A 17,460-nucleotide genomic window follows, 5' to 3' on the forward strand; every position below is an offset into this window, starting at 1 on the left:
CCCTGGTCCAGTATTGCATATGATTTTTATTGCATTATGATCTGAGAAAAATGTATTCACTATTTCTGCCTTTTTGCAGTTGATCATTAGGTTTTTATACCCTAGTACATGGTCAATTTTTTGTGTAAGTGCCATGTACTGCAGGAAAAAAAAAAAGTATATTCCTTTCTATCCCCATTCAGTTTCCTCCATAAGTCTACCATATCTAGGTTTTCTAACAATGTATCTATCTCCTTAAATTCCTTCTTGTTTATTTCTTGGTTAGATTTGTCTAAATCTGAGTGTGGGAGGTTGAGGTCTCCCTCTAGTAGAGTTTTGCTGTCTATGTCTTCCTATAATTTTTTCAACTTCTCCTCTAAGATTTTGCATGCTATATCATTGGGTGCATACATATTTAGTATTGAAATTACTTTATTGTCTATGGTACCTGTTAGGAGGATAAAGTTTCCTTCCTTGTCTCTTTTAACACTATTTTTGCAGCTGCTTTGTCTGAGATAAGGATTGCTACCACTGCTTTTTTCACTTCAGCTGAAGTAAAATATATTATGCTCCAACCTTTTACCTTTACTTTATATGTATCTCTCTGCTGCAAATGAGTTTCTTGTAAGCAGCATATTGTAGCATTCTGTTTTTTAATCCAGTCTGCTATTTGCTTAAGTTTTAAGGGAGAGTTCATCCCATTCACATTCAAAGTTATTATTATTAACTCTTTATTGCCCTACATGTTATCTTCCCTGTTTGTATTTTTCCCCTTTTTCCCTTTATCCATATTCCCCAGTATTTTGTTTCTGAATACCTCCCCCTTCAGTTTGTTTGCCCTCCTATATCAACCCCCTTCCCCTCTCTTTCCCCTTTCTCTTTTCCCCTTCTTCCCTCCCTTCCTTCTGTTAATTCCCACTTTTTCCCCTATAACTGTCCCCTCCCTCCCCTTTTCCCCTTTTGATACTTGAAAAGTAAGATAAATTTCTGAATTTAACTGAGTGTTTGTGTAAATTAACTTTAAGCCAAGTATGATGAGAGGAAGATTCAGGTGGCTCTCAGCTCCTCCTTTCTTCCCCTCTATTACAATAGGTCTTTTGTACCTCTAAATGTAATGAGATTTAGCCCCATTCAATCTCCTTCATCCTCCCTTTTCTTACTGCCCCCCCCTTTTAAGGAGATATTGTTTTTAAATCATTTTATCTAATTCACAGAAAAGTCATGAGTGTCCATCACTTCTGGCTGAGTATATTCTCTCTGATAGAGGTACAATTCTCAAGAGTCATAAGAATCTTTCTCACAGGAGGGGCTATAGTCAGTTACATCTTATTGGATAGCAGTTATTTTTTACCTATTCAAGGGTCTCTTTTGTCTCCTGTTTGATGTCCAAGTTTTCTATTAAGCTCTGGTTTTTCCATCAGGAAATGTTGGAAGTCTTCCATTTCATTAAATGTCCATCTTTTCCCCTGGAAGAGAAGACTCAGCTTTACTGGGTAGTGGATTCTTGGCCGCATTCCAAGCTCCCTTGCTCTTCAGAATATCTTATTCCAGGCCCTTCAATCCCTTAATGTTGATGCAGCCAGGTCCTGTGTAATCCTTACTGTGGCTCCTTGGTATCTAAATTGTTTCCTTCTGGCTGTTTACAGGATTTTCTCTTTTATCTGATAGTTCTGGATTTTGGCCACAACATTCCTTGTTTTCATTTTAGGATTTTTTTTCTGGGGAAGATCAATGTATTCTTTCAATAATGTTTTTGCCCTCTGGTTCCATGATATCAGGGTAGTTTTCCATCACTAAATCCTGTATTAAGTCCAGGTTTTTTTTCTCTTCAGTATTTTCAGGAAGTCCTATAATTCTCAGGTTGTCACTCCTCATTCTGTTCTCAAGGTCAGTGGTTTTGCTGATGAAGAATTTTACATTTTCTTCCATTTTTTCAATTTTTTGGTTTTGTTTAACAGACTCTTGTTGTCCCATGAATCATTAGTTTCCATAGACTCCATTCTTTTTTTAGAGAAGAATTTTCTTCATTTACCTTTTGCAGCTACTTTTCCAGTTGGTCAGTTCTATTTTTGAGAGAATTTTCAGGGGTGGCTCGGTGATGCAGTGGATAGAGCACTGGCCCTGGAGTCAGGAGTACCTGAGTTCAAATGGGGCCTCAGACACTTAATAATTACCTAGCTGTGTGGCCTTGGGAAAGCCACTTAACCCCATTTGCCTTGCTAAAACCTAAAAAAAAAAAAAAAAAAGTTTTCCAATTGAGGTTTTGAGAGAATTACTTTCATTTTGCATTTGTCCAATTGTATTTTTCCAATGATTTGTTTTCTTGTGGCAAGGTGTTAATTGTCTGTCCCAAATTTTCCAATTGATTTTTAAATTCCTTCCAGATTTCTTCAAGTCTTTCTGTGCTAGAGATCAGATCATAATCTCCTCAGAGGTTCTAGGTCTCTCTGAGTTAGGGTCTTTTCCTTCTAGGAATTTCTCTATGGACCCTCCTTTCTCTGACCTTTCTTCATTTTCCTAAGACCTTATGTTGGCAAGGGGCTGGTTCACAGAAGTTTGGTGTTGAGATCCCTAGAGGCTTTACTCACTGGGTTTAGTAACTCCAAGTGGGCTGGCCAGTAGGTTGGTTGCTTTCTTTGGAGAGTCTGTGACCTTAATTTGAGACCCTCTTCCTTAGACTGGAAGGGGTGGATAAAGCTGTTAAGTACTTTTATCTTTGTCCAGTGGTGGGTTTTGCCCTAGAGCAAGGTATTTGCTCTCCCTATTCATAGCCAAAGGAGGTCTACTGCTCTTAGCCTGGGGCAGAGGTGGGCTGTAAGTGTGTTTGTTTTGGAAAGAGGTTTCAGCCTAAAGGAAGGTATGACTGCAGCTCTCCCACACTGGAACTCACCCTCCAGCTCTGCAGTTAAGCTCCAGATTGTCAGTGCCACAACCAATGCCTCTGCTCCCTAGTTGCCCCTTTGGCCAATCAGGCTTGCCCTGCTTTTAGGCTTCCAGGATCTATCCACCCCACTGATCAGGCTAGTCCAGGTCTCTGACTCTCTCCCCACTGATTCAGGCTAATGGAGCTCTCAGGCTCTGACCTGTGCTGTACTCCCAGCAGAGTTTGCCCTCTGCGCCTGAACTCACCCACGATTCCAGAGGACAAAACTTGTGGTAGATCTTCTCTTAGTTCTCTTTCTTGGTTTTGTTGATCAGATTTCTGTTAAGAGATTTGTTTCATATAATATATGAGGGAAGATCAGGAGAGAAGTTCAGGAGACCAGCACTGTGCTAGTCTTCTCTCCACCATCTTGGCCGGAAGTCCCATCTCATTACTTTTTTAAGGATTTGATATTTATAAAATTAACATTTCAGTGATATCCTATAACCTATTGTGCACTCTGGTTCCAAACTGTTGCAATAGCATGCCTATGAATGATACCATCAATAAATTTCACATATGCTAGCTCTGGAACCTTACCAGTTGTTATTCCAATCAAAGCAGCTGCTTCTTCATAAGCTACACTTGAGCAATTTTTTCATAAAATACTGTTTTATTTTTTAAAAAATTAATTTATTGTTAAGACTAATTTTTCCCTTGTCCAGATTTCTTCTTGTAGTTACCCAAAAAAAGTAAATTTTTTATTTCATTAGGATAACATTAACATAAGCTGAGAAATGTTAAAATCTATATTCATCTAACAATATAGCAAACATCTCAGATGAAACAATTTGTCCTTATACTAGTTTCTCCAACTCTTCCTAAAATTTTCACTACATTTGGTATTGATAAGTAGTTCTTTGTCTTGTGAATTGATAATTAATGACATTCTAAAATGGGAGCGGGGATGTCTAGTTCTTTGTACTGGCAGAGAAAGACTATGATTGGTAGCAAAAATGGGGCAACAATCATATTTTAATAAGGCAAGCTTCAAAAAGTGACAAGGGATACAGAGGCAACAGTGTGGCTCAGGGACAGGGGAATGGGATTATGAAGTGTGAGGAGGAGATTAGGGAAGGGGAGAAGTAGAGAATATCACTTATGTGAACATGGATTAGATTTAGGAGTATTAGGCAGCACAGATGTGATAGAAGATAGAGCAGGACAGGAATTTAAGGTCTCATTTTTATAGGTTTTACAGGTGTGGGAAATACCTCCTATCTATGTTATTAGTTCATTGATAGATCATCATACCAAAGGTACTGGGAAAACTTCAAAGTTATCATCTCAAAATTATCAGATGTACTGTTGATTTGGAGTTATGTAGGTCTGAAATTTGTCTAGAATTTACATATCATAGGACCAGAACTTTTTCCTTGTTTCAGCACATACTACCAGTATGTGAATTTTAGTTAATATATAATAAAATTTCCAAATTATGCACTTTTGATCTTTGGAACATGTACTTTTTATTTTGCACATGTACACGTATATTTTTGTACATGACTTTTCCTTTTGCAGTCATTTCCTGCTAAAATTTAATGACCTAAGTGTTCATGAGAACCAGAACAAGACATAATTTAATATATCCATCTATTGAGAAACTTCAAAAGTAACTTCTAAACATTTATCATGAAGGTTAGTAAATTTTGTAAAGTACTTAACTGAGTTATTACTAAGCATTGCTTATCCTCGTTTTTAGATGCTTAGTTTTAAATTTTCATGCTAACTGTTATGACTGGATGTTTGTTTTCATTCATTCTGATTCAAGCCCATTTTCTAGTCATATCTTTCACCCAATATTACCCATAGTAAATTAGAGAATGCATAGTATTGTAATGACCAATATTTTTTTTTTTGCAAAGCAAATGGGGTCAAGTGGCTTACACAAGGCCACACAGCTAGGTAATTATTAAGTGTCTGAGGCTGGATTTCAACTCAGGTACTCCTGACTCCAGGGCCAGTTCTCTATCCACTGTACCACCTAGCCACCCCTATGATCAATATTTTTAATTGGATATACCATTTATGTTGCCCATATCAGTCTCTCAGAGTCAAGACAAAGAAGATGCATAATTCTATGAAATCTGCTTTCTAGCAAGTCTTTTATGATCTCCATGTTATCACAAAAAGCATTCTATATATAACATGCAAAACTAATTTAAAATTATACAAACTATAATTGAAGACTGCTAGGTAGAATAAATAGAACACCCCATGGAATCAGGAGAACCTGAGTTCAAATCTGGTCTCAGATAAGTACTTAATAGCTGAGTGACCCTGGCCAAATCACTAAACACCAGTTGCCTCAAAAAAAAACCCCTCCAACTGGTCTCAGATTTGTAAGGTAAAAAAGGTATATTCAAGTCCATTAGAAAAAGATGACCATGTTTTTTTGTTTCTACGTAATATTTTTAAATTACTGTTTTCTAGGCCCATTTAAGTTTCTAGTGAATTCGGATATCAATTAGGCAAGTCATTTTTTGATGAATGAATAAAAAAGAATTTATTTAGCACTTAGTGGGTGCCAAGCACTGTACTAAGCACTAGACATATAAAAACAAAGACTTATAATTGAGAGAGACAATATATATATATATAGAGAGAGAGAAGTGGTGGCCAGGTAAAGATATTTACTTTTAGAAAGTTATAGGGGGGCAGCTAGGTGACAATGAATAGAGTACCAGCCTTGGAGTCAGGAGGACCTGAGTTCAAATAAGACCTCAAACACTTAATAATTACGTAGCTGTGTGACCTTGGACAAGTCACTTAACCCATTGCCTTGAAAAAAACAAAAAAACCAAAGTTGGGATCTTTCTTAATATAGCCTAAGATTGTATTGCAATTTCGATTGCTATATCATTCAATTAGTGGACACATACTTAGCTTATTACCCACTAAAACCCTTGGTTGTTTTAAAACTGCTATCTATCTTCCCTTCCCCCACCCACCTTCTCTCAGAAGCCTTGGAGATCTGCTTGGGGACCTATCCTAAGCCTTCACATGGATACATACCTTTCCCAGGTCTTCAGACGTCATGGACCCATTGGTCTTCAGACACATGGACCCTCCTTGGGGATGGACAGAGCACCCGGTAGCAGTCTAACAAGCAGGTCTTTATTGCTTACATAACAGCAAAAAAATGGCTCTCTTATTCCCCAGCCCCATCCCTTTTATAGTCCTGAGTTCCTCCCCGTTCCTCCCTCATGGGCAGAGCCATTCCTGTTACTGGGGCGTTCCCAGCACCCATGTGGGTGGGTTCACACCCTCAGGCGTCTCCTAGCCCATAGGTGTTTAAGGTCCAGAGCTGGGTCCCTGACAATTCCCCCTTTTTGTTTAGACGGGGTAGTGTCCATCTTTGGTCATTCTTTGGGATTCTGGAGAAGAGCACGAAGGTCAGCCTTTGCTTCCAATAGCACACTTTAGAAACAAACATATGTAGCAAAGGAGGCGAGGTAGAAATAGTCATAGTCTTAATAACCTACAGCAATGAAATTATTTCAGATCTGAATTAGACACACACAGACACAGGTACAAACACACAGAAACAACCTTCTTGTGTAAAATTTACCAAGCTGAAACTGATGCCCTGGCCGGCATCAAATCCCAGAATATAGGAACATTTTCCTATCCCTCCAACCCAGTAGAGAGATGTGAAAATGTCCAATTGAAATTTAATTACACAGAGGTTTAATTACACATTTACATATATTATTATGTTTTTCGAATGGACCAATTAAGACTGGTATAGAGAAAATAACTTTTAGAATCAATTAGAATGTCTTGAGGAACCTCTTGTATAAATTCATTAAGATTTTTAAATAGCCAATTAATATCAAAAATTGAATGCATTCTTAAGTAACTCTATAAAATACAATTTTAACTATTCAAGTACAGAGATGTAGTCATAAGCACAAGCACTGGTGAGGTGCGTTCTTCTTCATATTTCGCAGTGACGTTGGACAGTTCTTGCAGTAGGGCCTCAATCCCCAGAGAAAGTGCTGCCTGCAGTCGCATTCACCAGGAGAGACAAAACACAGAGCAGTAGATATTTATATTGGCACTGAACGAGGGGTGCAATGTACAAGAGACATGGTATCCGCCTTGATGTTGATCAAGGCGGCCTTCATTAGGGATATCAAAAACCATAGCAAGCAGGGGCCAAAAATACAAAGAAGAAATAATATGGCTATAGGACCTAGCCATCTGACCCATTTGGTTGGTGCCCAGACTGGTTCCTCCTTCTCCTCGCCATCCGGACTCAGATCTGGTTGAATGCAAAGATACCCTTGTCCACTTATAATTACTGAGCCTGGGCCATGCCATTGGCTATCTGGGCTTTTCTAAAGTACTTGGTTGCCTATCGGGTAGGGAGAGGGATGGCTAGTTGTGCGTGCGTGTGTGTGTGTGTGTGTGTGTGTAGTGTTCGTGAAGTTCCTGTGAAAAAGCACAAAGCTGAGGCAGTACCATCATCTCTCAATTGAAGAAAATTCATGGTGTATAGGGCCTGTGCTAATTGTGTATATATAAGGCAGCCACGACTGCTGACTCCCCCTTTTTGTTTAATGAGGAGAGTCTTAAGGGTATGGTTGGCATGTTCAACTATGGCCTGGCTGGTGGGATTGTATGGAATTCCAGTGCTATGTAAAATGGAAAATTCTTAACAAAAAATTTCAACCACCTTGGAAGAATATGCAGGGCCATTATCTGTTTTTATACCTGTAGGAACTTCACAAGTGGAAAAACAGGACAAAATATGTGCTATAACATGGCGGGCTGCCTCACCAGGTTGAATTGATGCCATGACAAACTTGGAAAAAATGTCTATGGAGACATGAATAAGGGTTTTCCCATAGTGGGTAACATCCAACTTCCATAAAGCATTAGGACAGTCTCCACGGGGATTAATGGCACAATCAATAGGTGGGGGACGAAATGGAGCACAGCCAAGGCATCATTTCACTATGTCCCTAGCTTGATCTTTAGTGATGCTATATAGATGACAAAGAGAGCAAGCTGAGAGGTGGTACTTATCATGTGCCTGATGGGCTTCTGAGAGTAAAGGGCATAGCAATGCTCGATCTACCATATCACTGCCACTGTAGATGGGCCCAACAAGCAGAGACATGGGAATAGACATGCAACACAAACACAGGACAGTGGTGAGAGAGGAGAAGATTTTGAAGGTCTGCCAACAAAGAAGCAATAGTACTAACACAAGGATTAATAAAAGCAGTAGGGAGTTCTCGAAGTGCCATAGCACAATAGAGACTGTCGGTGATAAGATTAACAGGCACATTGGCAAGATAAGGAAGAGCACGTGTAACAGCAAGGAGTTCATTTTTCTGGGCTGAGGTATATTCAGTGGTAAAAACTTGCAATACTTGCTTTTGTGGGACTTAAAGGCTGCTCGTTTATTTTTGGTGTCATCTGTGAACACATTTGGTCCATCAACGGGGTAGAGGAAATAATTCGTGGTGGGGGGTGTAATGAAAGGCTGTCCCATCCACGCAGCATCAGGGGTAATGGAAGATTAATGACATCACATGAAGTGAGTAGGGCAGCCCATTCAGGGATAGAGTCAGTAAAATAACGAAGAGCACCTTCAGAAGCACAAATATTTAAAAAAGGATATCTTCCAAACATGCAAAGACAAAAATCAGACATAGCTAGGAATAATTTTGCAAGCATCATGAATTTACAAGGGATGCTTTTATTTTTCTGGAAATATTGCCATTCTATGACACGTTGCTTTTGATAGACACAACCACAATGCAACCTTTGATTTAAAATGGTGGTGAATATAGGTTGCTCAGGATCAAATTGAATTATGGACTCATTACACCTGGAAAGGATCTGTGCCATTGCGTCCTTTGCTTGTGAGGTCCAATATGGGGGGGGGGGGGGTCAATGTGGAATTTCCTTTCAGGATATCATAAAGAGGATAGATCAAATCATCAGGAATAGGAACTGTAGAACGTATCCATTATATGGAGCCAATCAGTTTCTGGAAATCATTAAGGGTCCTACACTTCTCTAAATTCACCTTTGGGGGTATTCTAGATGCCTGTCCTTCACTAAGGATGTGACCAAGGTATTGATAAGGGCTAGTTTCTTGTATCTTATGAGGAGCTACTTGAGGCCCATATTTACTCAAAGAAAGTAGCATTTCTTTTGTTAACTCTTCTAGCTCCAAGGATTGCTTAGTACCCATGAGAAAATCATCCATATAATGGATTATGATAGCCTTGGGATATTGACTGAGCAGCGGGTGAACAATAGCTGCAACATATGCTTGGCACATAGTTGGACTATTGGGCCATTCCTTGAAGTAATACAGAAAACTGATACCTGGTTGACGGGCTTTGAAAATTCTTTGATGGTATCGTGAATGCAAATTTATCCCTATCCTCAGGGTGAAGGGGAATGCTATAAAAACAATCCTTAATATTTATTATCTTTATGACAAATTCCCTAGGTATAAAGGCAGGAGAAGGAAGACCTGTCTGTAGCGGGCCCATAGGGACCATTCTTTTATTCACCACCCATAAGTCAATAAGCGTTCTCCAAGTGCCAGCTTTCTTTTATTACAAATACTGGAGAATTATAAGGGCTGGTGGTAGGCTCAATTCTGTGTTGTAACAATAATTCCTTAACTATTATCTTTTAATGCGGTGAGCTTCTCCATAAAAAGGGGCCACTGTTCCACTCACACAGGGTTATCACTCCTCCAAGTAATCTGTGGGCAGCTCGCCATAACAGTAGCCCCTAGGAGTTTGTTGCCAGATGTGCAGGGGTGGTAAGATACAATTGTAACTGATGTAACAAATCTCTACCCCACAGAGCAGAGCCTAGTCCTGTAATCTTTAAGGGACGAATAAAGCCACTTTGTCCTTCATAACTCCATCTCAAGTGACACTCTGCTTTTCTAGATCCTTGATGGCCTCCCACCCCTAGAATGGGGTGGTAGATGACATAAGCGGCCAGGAGGGGTCCCACTGTACTGAATCAATAATGGACACATCAGCTCCTGTGTCAATCATGCCTGACACTAATCTGCCTTCTTTATTTATCTATATAACGGGCCGCTGTAACCCGACTTCAGTACACCAATTTACTTGTGGGACACTCTCACTCTCAATCCATGGCAGAGATATTCCTCGGCCAATAGCCGTGCCAGGGGGAAGTGTTACTGGGTAGCAGTGTGGGTTAGTAAGGTACACAGTAGTGTCACCAGATAGCAGTAGTTGGGTGTGGACAAGTACAGGGGAGTATCCTGTAGCACCCACTACTAGTTGGGGAAATGTGGCCGGGACCGCCTCTATAGAGGCAGTACTCCAGGGGGTGATTGTTAATGCATCCTCTTCCTTTCTCAATGTCTGCTGCGCCACAGTCCTGGGTCTTAATTTCTGCTGCACCACAACCCTGATTCTGACTTCCTCCCTACCCTTCCCTGCTCTTGCTCCACCCGCCAAATGGCTACTTTCCTCTTTCTTCCCCAACTCCATATTTATTATGTTTCTTATAAGTTTCTCTAAGTTCTGCCCAAGGATAAATCGGAGGGGGGGGGGATTATTATTGTTACAATTCTCCTCCTCAGAAGATTCTCCTAATGATTCTCCCACTTGTGTGCCAATTGTTTCTCCCACAGGGACAAGAAGCCCCCTATAACGTTGTATTTATGAGAGAATAAAAGGAGAAGTCCTGGTCAGTTAAGATTCCAGGACATGACTCATCAAAAGCAGCCAACTGTCGCCCAACTGTCTCCCAATTCTCCTTTGTAATCCCTGAATGTTGTAACCATGGGGAAATCCCCCACACCTTATCTACAAATTCACGGCACTGCTTAATATGTGGCTTAAATTGATGCCGCTTGCCTAATTTATATAACTGACAGCCCCTGCCCCATAACTTCATCCCAGATTAATCTCAAATTAATCTGAGGCTGTCCAGCTCTTCCCCCTTATGAAGGGAGGCCAGACGGAAATTCCCTCAGTCCCTGTTCGGGCGCCAAGTGTTTGGGGACCTATCCCGAGCCTTCGCCTGGATACATACCTTTCCCAGGTCTTCAGATGTCACGGACCCATCGGTCTTCAGACACATGGACCCTCCTTGGGGACGGAGGGCAATAACTGGACAGAGCACCGGGTAGCAGTCTAACAAGCAGGTCTTTATTGCTTACATAGCAGCAAAAAATGGCTCTCTTCTTCCCCAGCCCTATCCTTTTTATAGTCCTGAGCTCCTCCCCTGTTCCTCCCTCATGGGCAGAGCCACTCCTGTTACTGGGGCATTCCCAGCACCCATGTGGGCAGGTTCACACCCCCAGGCATCTCCTAGTCCATAGGTGGCCAAGGTCCAGAGCTGGGTCCTTGACAGAGATTCAGACTCCAAAGGACAGAAATCAACCCATGCTGCAATAACATCAGCATTGTAGCATTCTATATTACTGGGTCAGAGGACTGAGAAACAAGAGGGGATGGGACAAGACATCATTTTTGTAGGGGGGAGAAGACTTTTATTCTCCTCCCCCAAAGATTACTTGAGGCAGAGGCTTAGACTGGTGAACCATAAATTGCTAAGCATGCAAAGAGGTTCAGATACTTTAAGATCCAGCTACCAAGGAAACCACTATCAGAAGAGAACAAGTACCTGGGCATCAGTCTCCATCATCATCATCGTCCCCTGGCCCATCTGCCCCCCCTCCCACCGCTCCCCTCAGCCCATCCCAAACCGGTCCCTGGGAGGATGAAGTTGGTTTACAAGGAGGAGCACCCGTTGGAGAAGTGCTGCTCTGAAGGCAACAAGATCGAAAGAAGTATCCCGACCGGGTGGCGGTGATTGTGGAGAAGGCTCCTAAGGGCCGAATAGGTGACTTGGACAAGAAGAAGTATAAAGTGCCTTCTGATCTCATAGTTGGTCAGTTCTACTTCTTGATCCGGAAGCGAATTCACCTCCGAGCTGAGGATGCCCTATTTTTCTTTGTCAACAATGTCATTCCACCCACCAGTGCCACCATGGGTCAGCTTTACCAGAAACATCATGAAGAAGACTTCTTTCTATACATTGCCTACAGCGATGAAAGTGTCTATGGTCTGTGAAGCTGCCTGCCCCTCCCAAGTGGGGGGGCACCCTTCTCTAAGAAGAGTGAGGGTTCCCCTGTCTCTTCTCTCCTTATCCCCTACCTACCCCATTCTCCTTAGTTTCTTCACTCTGCTGGAAGACAAAACAACCACCTCAGGAGGACCTGAGTTCAAATCTGCCCCCAGACATTTAACAATTACCTAGCTGTGTGACCTTGGACAAGTCACATGCAATGTTTAAGACTCTTTCCCTCAGTCCATTCTGGCTGGAGTTGGGGAGGGCAAGGGTAGAGGAGACCCCCAATATCTCTTTTGTTTTTTTCTCCCTTGGACCTAAATCTTTTTCTGCCCCTTCCTCTCTTCCCTTTCCCCATTCCCCAATCTCTTCCTGGCTCTCAATTTCCTTTTTCTTTTTGTCTCACTCACTGATTGTTTTGGTTTCTGTTCCTTCCCAGACTTCAGTTCCTCCCCTCTCCTCTGCCCCCTTCATCTTCCCTCCCACAGGGTTGGAGTGGGTTGGAGTGGTTTGGAGTGGATTGGGGGTGGAGAAGATCAATAAAGAAAACACCAACTTAAAAAAAAAAGAAGAGAACAAGTCAGAAAGTGAGCAATAGGGGAAAAATAAAGAGAAAAAGACTGAAATTATCAACAATCTCAGGAGGAAGAAAACTGAAAGATCTTGAACTTAAAAGGATAAGCCAACAGAGAAGACATTAACAACAGGAGGAAATATGGGCTCCAGATCTAGTAAATGAGTTCAGGTTCTATGAATAAACACTGCAACAAAGGAAAATGATTCAGCACTTGATGAGAAAGCACTTTGGATTTTGAAAACACAAAATACACTATTCCTGAGTGATTTAAAAGAGAAATGAGAATTCTGAGAGAGTAGAATTTATACACACCAAAGAGGAAGTAAAATAGAAAAACTTCAATCTATGATGAGAAGTCTCAAAGAAATAAAAGAAAGGACAACTGAATAGAAATACAAATACACTGAAGTAATGGACAAGCTAGAAGAAGAAAAACTAAAAGCAATTATATTTTGAAAAACATGATTTCTATTCAAGCATAACATGTTGATCTTGAAGACAATCTTGATCTTGTAGAGACAATCTAAGAATTATAAGTCTCCCAGAAGAACATGACAGGTCAAAAACCTGAATACCATATAAAAGAATCAATATAGGAAACTAGTGGGGCAGCTAGGTGGTGCAGTGGATAGAGCACCAGCCCTGGAGTCAGAAGGACCTGAGTTCAAATGTGACCTCAGACACTTAATAATTACCTAGCTGTGTAGCCTTGGGCAAGCCACTTAACCCCATTGCCTTGCAAAACAAACAAACAAACAAACAACAAACAAAAAAAAACTTAAAAAACATATAAGAAACTATCCAGAGCTTCCGAACACAGAAAACAAAATGCCAACTGAAAGAATCCATGCATCACTTAAAAACTAAAACAAAACCCAAGACTACAAACTCTAATACATATAATGTTAAATTTAACAATTCACTTCAAAAATAACAAATTCTGCAAGTTACCAAAGTAAAGATTTTCAAATATAAAGGAAAGTGAATATAAATAATGATTATTCACCAATCAGAAAATTCAAGAGGAAGCAGGAAAATCAGTGGAACTCAGGATACAACTCAGGGTGTTCTGCTCCATAAATCTGGCTTAACTACAAATGAAGAAAGACAAATATGCAACAATCTAGAGGCATTAGAAGCATTTTTAGAAATAAAGAAGAGATTATTATTTGCTTCTCAAATACTCCAGAAAAACAGAAATAGAGAGGGAATAAACAAATATAGCTTCCAAGCAAGAGAGTGATAGCAGAGAAGCCCATAAATTTCTTTCTAAAGTATACAAGGAGGGGGCAGCTAGGTCACGCAGTAGATAGAGCATTGGCTCTGGAGTCAGGAGGACCTGAGTTCAAATCTGCCCCCAGACATTTAACAATTACCTAGCTGTGTGACCTTGGACAAGTCACTTAATTCCACTACCTTGCAAAAAAACAAAAAAAATTAGAATAAAAATTTTTAAAATGTATACAAGGAGATGTGGTGAAGGCAGAAGTCGGATGAAGGTAACAGTAGAAAGGTAGTTCTGGGTCTGCAGATAAATTGGTATTTTTTGTGGGATAAAATTATAAGATGAAAGGATACATCAAAGAAGGGAGAGGAGGAAGAGGAGGAAACTAGGGAAGAGTATATAAAGTACTCAGGTCAAATGGAGGGCTATCAATGAGAAAGATTATTCTTATGGTCTCTCAGTAAAAAGATCCTGTAAAGGAGTAAGTGAAGAGGAAAAAGTCTTGTTTCAGTGGTGAGAGGGTGTGACAGTAACAGCTTCCTCTCCAGACACAAACTTCACATCTTCCTTCAGCCCAGGTTCCTCAGTGGCTTCCCTGGTGAAACTTTCTGCCTTTAAAACCTAATTGAGCCCAGTTTTTCTAAGGCAGTGTCCTGTCCAAGAGTCAATAAAATACTCAAACCATATGGGCTCAGTACCTCCTCAGACTTGGTGGGTCTCTGATACCAGGAAATTTGCTATAACCTAATGTTTGACTGAGCAGATTCATTTCCACATGGATATGGGTGGGGGCAGGTGTAGAGAAACTTAAGTGCCCCAGTAACTATCTTAAAGCAAATTAAACTCCCTCCCCTCCTTAAGTTAAAATTTCAGTGTCTTGGGGCAGCTAGGTGGCGTAGTGGATAAAGCACCAGCCTTGGAGTCAAGAGTACCTGGGTTCAAATCTGGTCTCAGACACTTAATAATTACTTAGCTGTGTGGCCTTGGGCAAGCCGCTTAACCCCGTTTGTCTTGCAAAAACCTAAAAAAGAAAAATTCAGTATCTCAGAAGTGCTTTATTTCATTCCAATATTAAATCTGAATTTTCTTTAGATCTACACCTATAACATTAGGCATAGAGTTAGCAGGTTAGAATGAGAAATGGTCTGGTGGCTCACACAGTGACTAAGTTGAGGGAAGAGCTCTGCAAATACAGAGGAGGAGGGTGATATGAGTTAATAAAGACACTGCCTGGGTCCCTATATCACCAAAGCCCTTCTGATTGTGTGCCCAGAGTACTTTTTGTATATAGCTGGCATCAGACTCCTCTCAGGCAGACTTAACTCAATGGGTACTGAAAGAGACTTCTTGGGATGGTAAAGAAATTGTAAAGGGCAACATTCCCTGAATTTTAACTGTAATACATAAACTAGACTGCCAGTGCAGTCTGACTAAAAAAGGACTAGGGCAGCCTAATCAGAAGCTAGAGACAGAGCTCTGTGGACTTTCTAGGACATCATTTTGAAAGCCATAGGGCTACTAGTTGAGTTGATGGATGCCCAAGTGAAAAGATCGCTCTTAAGGAGGATGGGCAGTATGGATCTGCAGTCAAGCATCTACCCTATGGTATTTGACCCAGAGGCTTCTTTCCCGCCTAAAAAGGAGGTATGATTCTAATGAGTCTACCTGTTTTAAGTCCTTACCCACTTCAGTCTATTCTCTATATAACTACTTAAAGCAATTCTGCTAGAACACAGGTCTGATTATATCACACACACACACACACACACACACACACACACACACACACACACATTCCAACTTCCAGGATCAAATACTATATTCTATATTTGATACTCAAAATCCTTTATAACTTAGCCTCCTCCTGCCTTTTCAGTCTTCTTATACCTTACTCTCCTGACTGGTATAGTAACAAGACTCTCTGCTCTTGCCATTCTCTCTGACTGACCTGCACACTGGAATACTCTCTTTCCTCTTCTCTAATTACTGACCTTCCTAGCTTCCTTTAAGTCCACTTACTTCACCCAGAACCATCTCCTGTTGTCTTGATCCATAGCTGACTGCTGGACCCAAATGACCAGAGAAGAAAGTGAAGTTGGCAACTTTGCACAGCCTTCTTTCACTGAAATTCGATTCATCTGTGTGTCATAGCATCACCCCCCTGATGTCACGCTCATCTTTGTAGCAAAATTCCACTTTGTACAGGAAGCCTTTCCAATCCCATCTTAATTCTAGTACCTTTCTTCTATTTCCTGTTTATCCTATACACAGCTTACTCTGTCTTCCCATTAGATTAGAAGCTCCTAGAAAACAAGAAGTGTCTTTTGCCTTTTTTTCTATCCCTGGCATTTAGTACAATGCCTTTTACTCAGTTGGAGCTTAGTAAATGTTTATTGATTGATTGATTGGAAAGGGGAGCAGACTTAGAGCAGAGACTGGGGAATTCCCTCCCAGGCTTATCTTATCAATGTTTTGAATGGGGTGTATGGAATGGAGGACTATCACCTATGGTGTAAGGATTTCCTGATTCCTTTGCAGGGCTGCTTATCTGTCTATTTTAAAAAAATTTATTTATTTAAGGCAAGGAGTTAAGTGACTTGCCCAAGGTCACACAACTAGGCCATTATTAAAGTTTCTGAGATCATCAGATTTGAACTCTGGTCCTCCTCACTCCAGGGCTGGTGCTCTATCCATTGTGCCACCTATCTGCCCTCCTCATCCACCTTTGATAACTACCTAGCACTCAAACCTCACTTATGGCTCCAAGAAACTGTAGTACCTGCAGTCGGCATACCCCTGTAAACCATCTTGGAAGATGGGCTAAACCAGGTAACTGATGGGTCTCAAACCTGTTGGTGAATTAGATGGGTGTCTACCTCAAGCATGTGAATACATCTCAAGCAGAATGAACAGATGAGAACAATTTGTTCCAGTGGTCATGAAGGACATTAAAGCAGGCAATGTGGAGAGTTTAGAAACTGGTCAGATTTCAAAGATGCCAAGGTCATCCACTGCATCCCAGGCTATTACCAATCAATCTGACTTTTGCCTTTAAACTGGATTTCAATGATTCTGGAAGACAGAGTAAGGCTGATGACTTTGTGTAACTCTGCCTCACTTAAATCCAATTCATGGTAAGTAATGTGATGTCACTGATCCTTTTTGAAAATTAAAGTTGAACAGTAACAATGCTTCCCACGTGAAGGATAGTGACTCTAGGCTCTGAGGAAATAAGCCATGTAAGAACTCTAGTGATTGAGAATAGTTCAGACAGAAACCTGGGGCAGAGCATTAACATATATCATCTATCCAAATGGAAATGTAAAAAGTGTAATGTTTTCTTATTATGATTTTCAGGAAATCTAACAATTCTTAAATGATTTCTCTTTGATCTGTTTTGCAGGTTATTTTTCCAATGAAATATTTCACATTTTTTATATTTTTTCATTCTTTATACTTTGTTTTATTGGTTTCATGGAGTCAATAACCTCCACTTGACCAATTCTAATTTTTAAGGAGTTCTTTTTTAGTGGTTTTTTATTTCTTTTAGCAAGATGTTATTTTTTCAAAATTTTCTTTCAATGCTCTCATTTTTTTCTTCAGTTTTTCTTCAATGGCCCTTATTTGATTTTTTAAAAGCATATTTTTGTTCTTTTTAAT

At 40.5% G+C, this 17,460-nt stretch overlaps 1 pseudogene; it reads left to right on the top strand.

The window, feature by feature from the left end:
- The first annotated feature begins 11,647 nt into the window (after positions 1-11,647).
- On the top strand, positions 11,648-12,128 carry LOC141521809 (gamma-aminobutyric acid receptor-associated protein pseudogene; annotated as a pseudogene).
- Positions 12,129-17,460: the final 5,332 nt, after the last annotated feature.

The sequence above is a fragment of the Macrotis lagotis genome, chromosome 1 (genome assembly GCF_037893015.1).
Source record: "Macrotis lagotis isolate mMagLag1 chromosome 1, bilby.v1.9.chrom.fasta, whole genome shotgun sequence".
Taxonomy (NCBI): domain Eukaryota; kingdom Metazoa; phylum Chordata; class Mammalia; order Peramelemorphia; family Peramelidae; genus Macrotis; species Macrotis lagotis.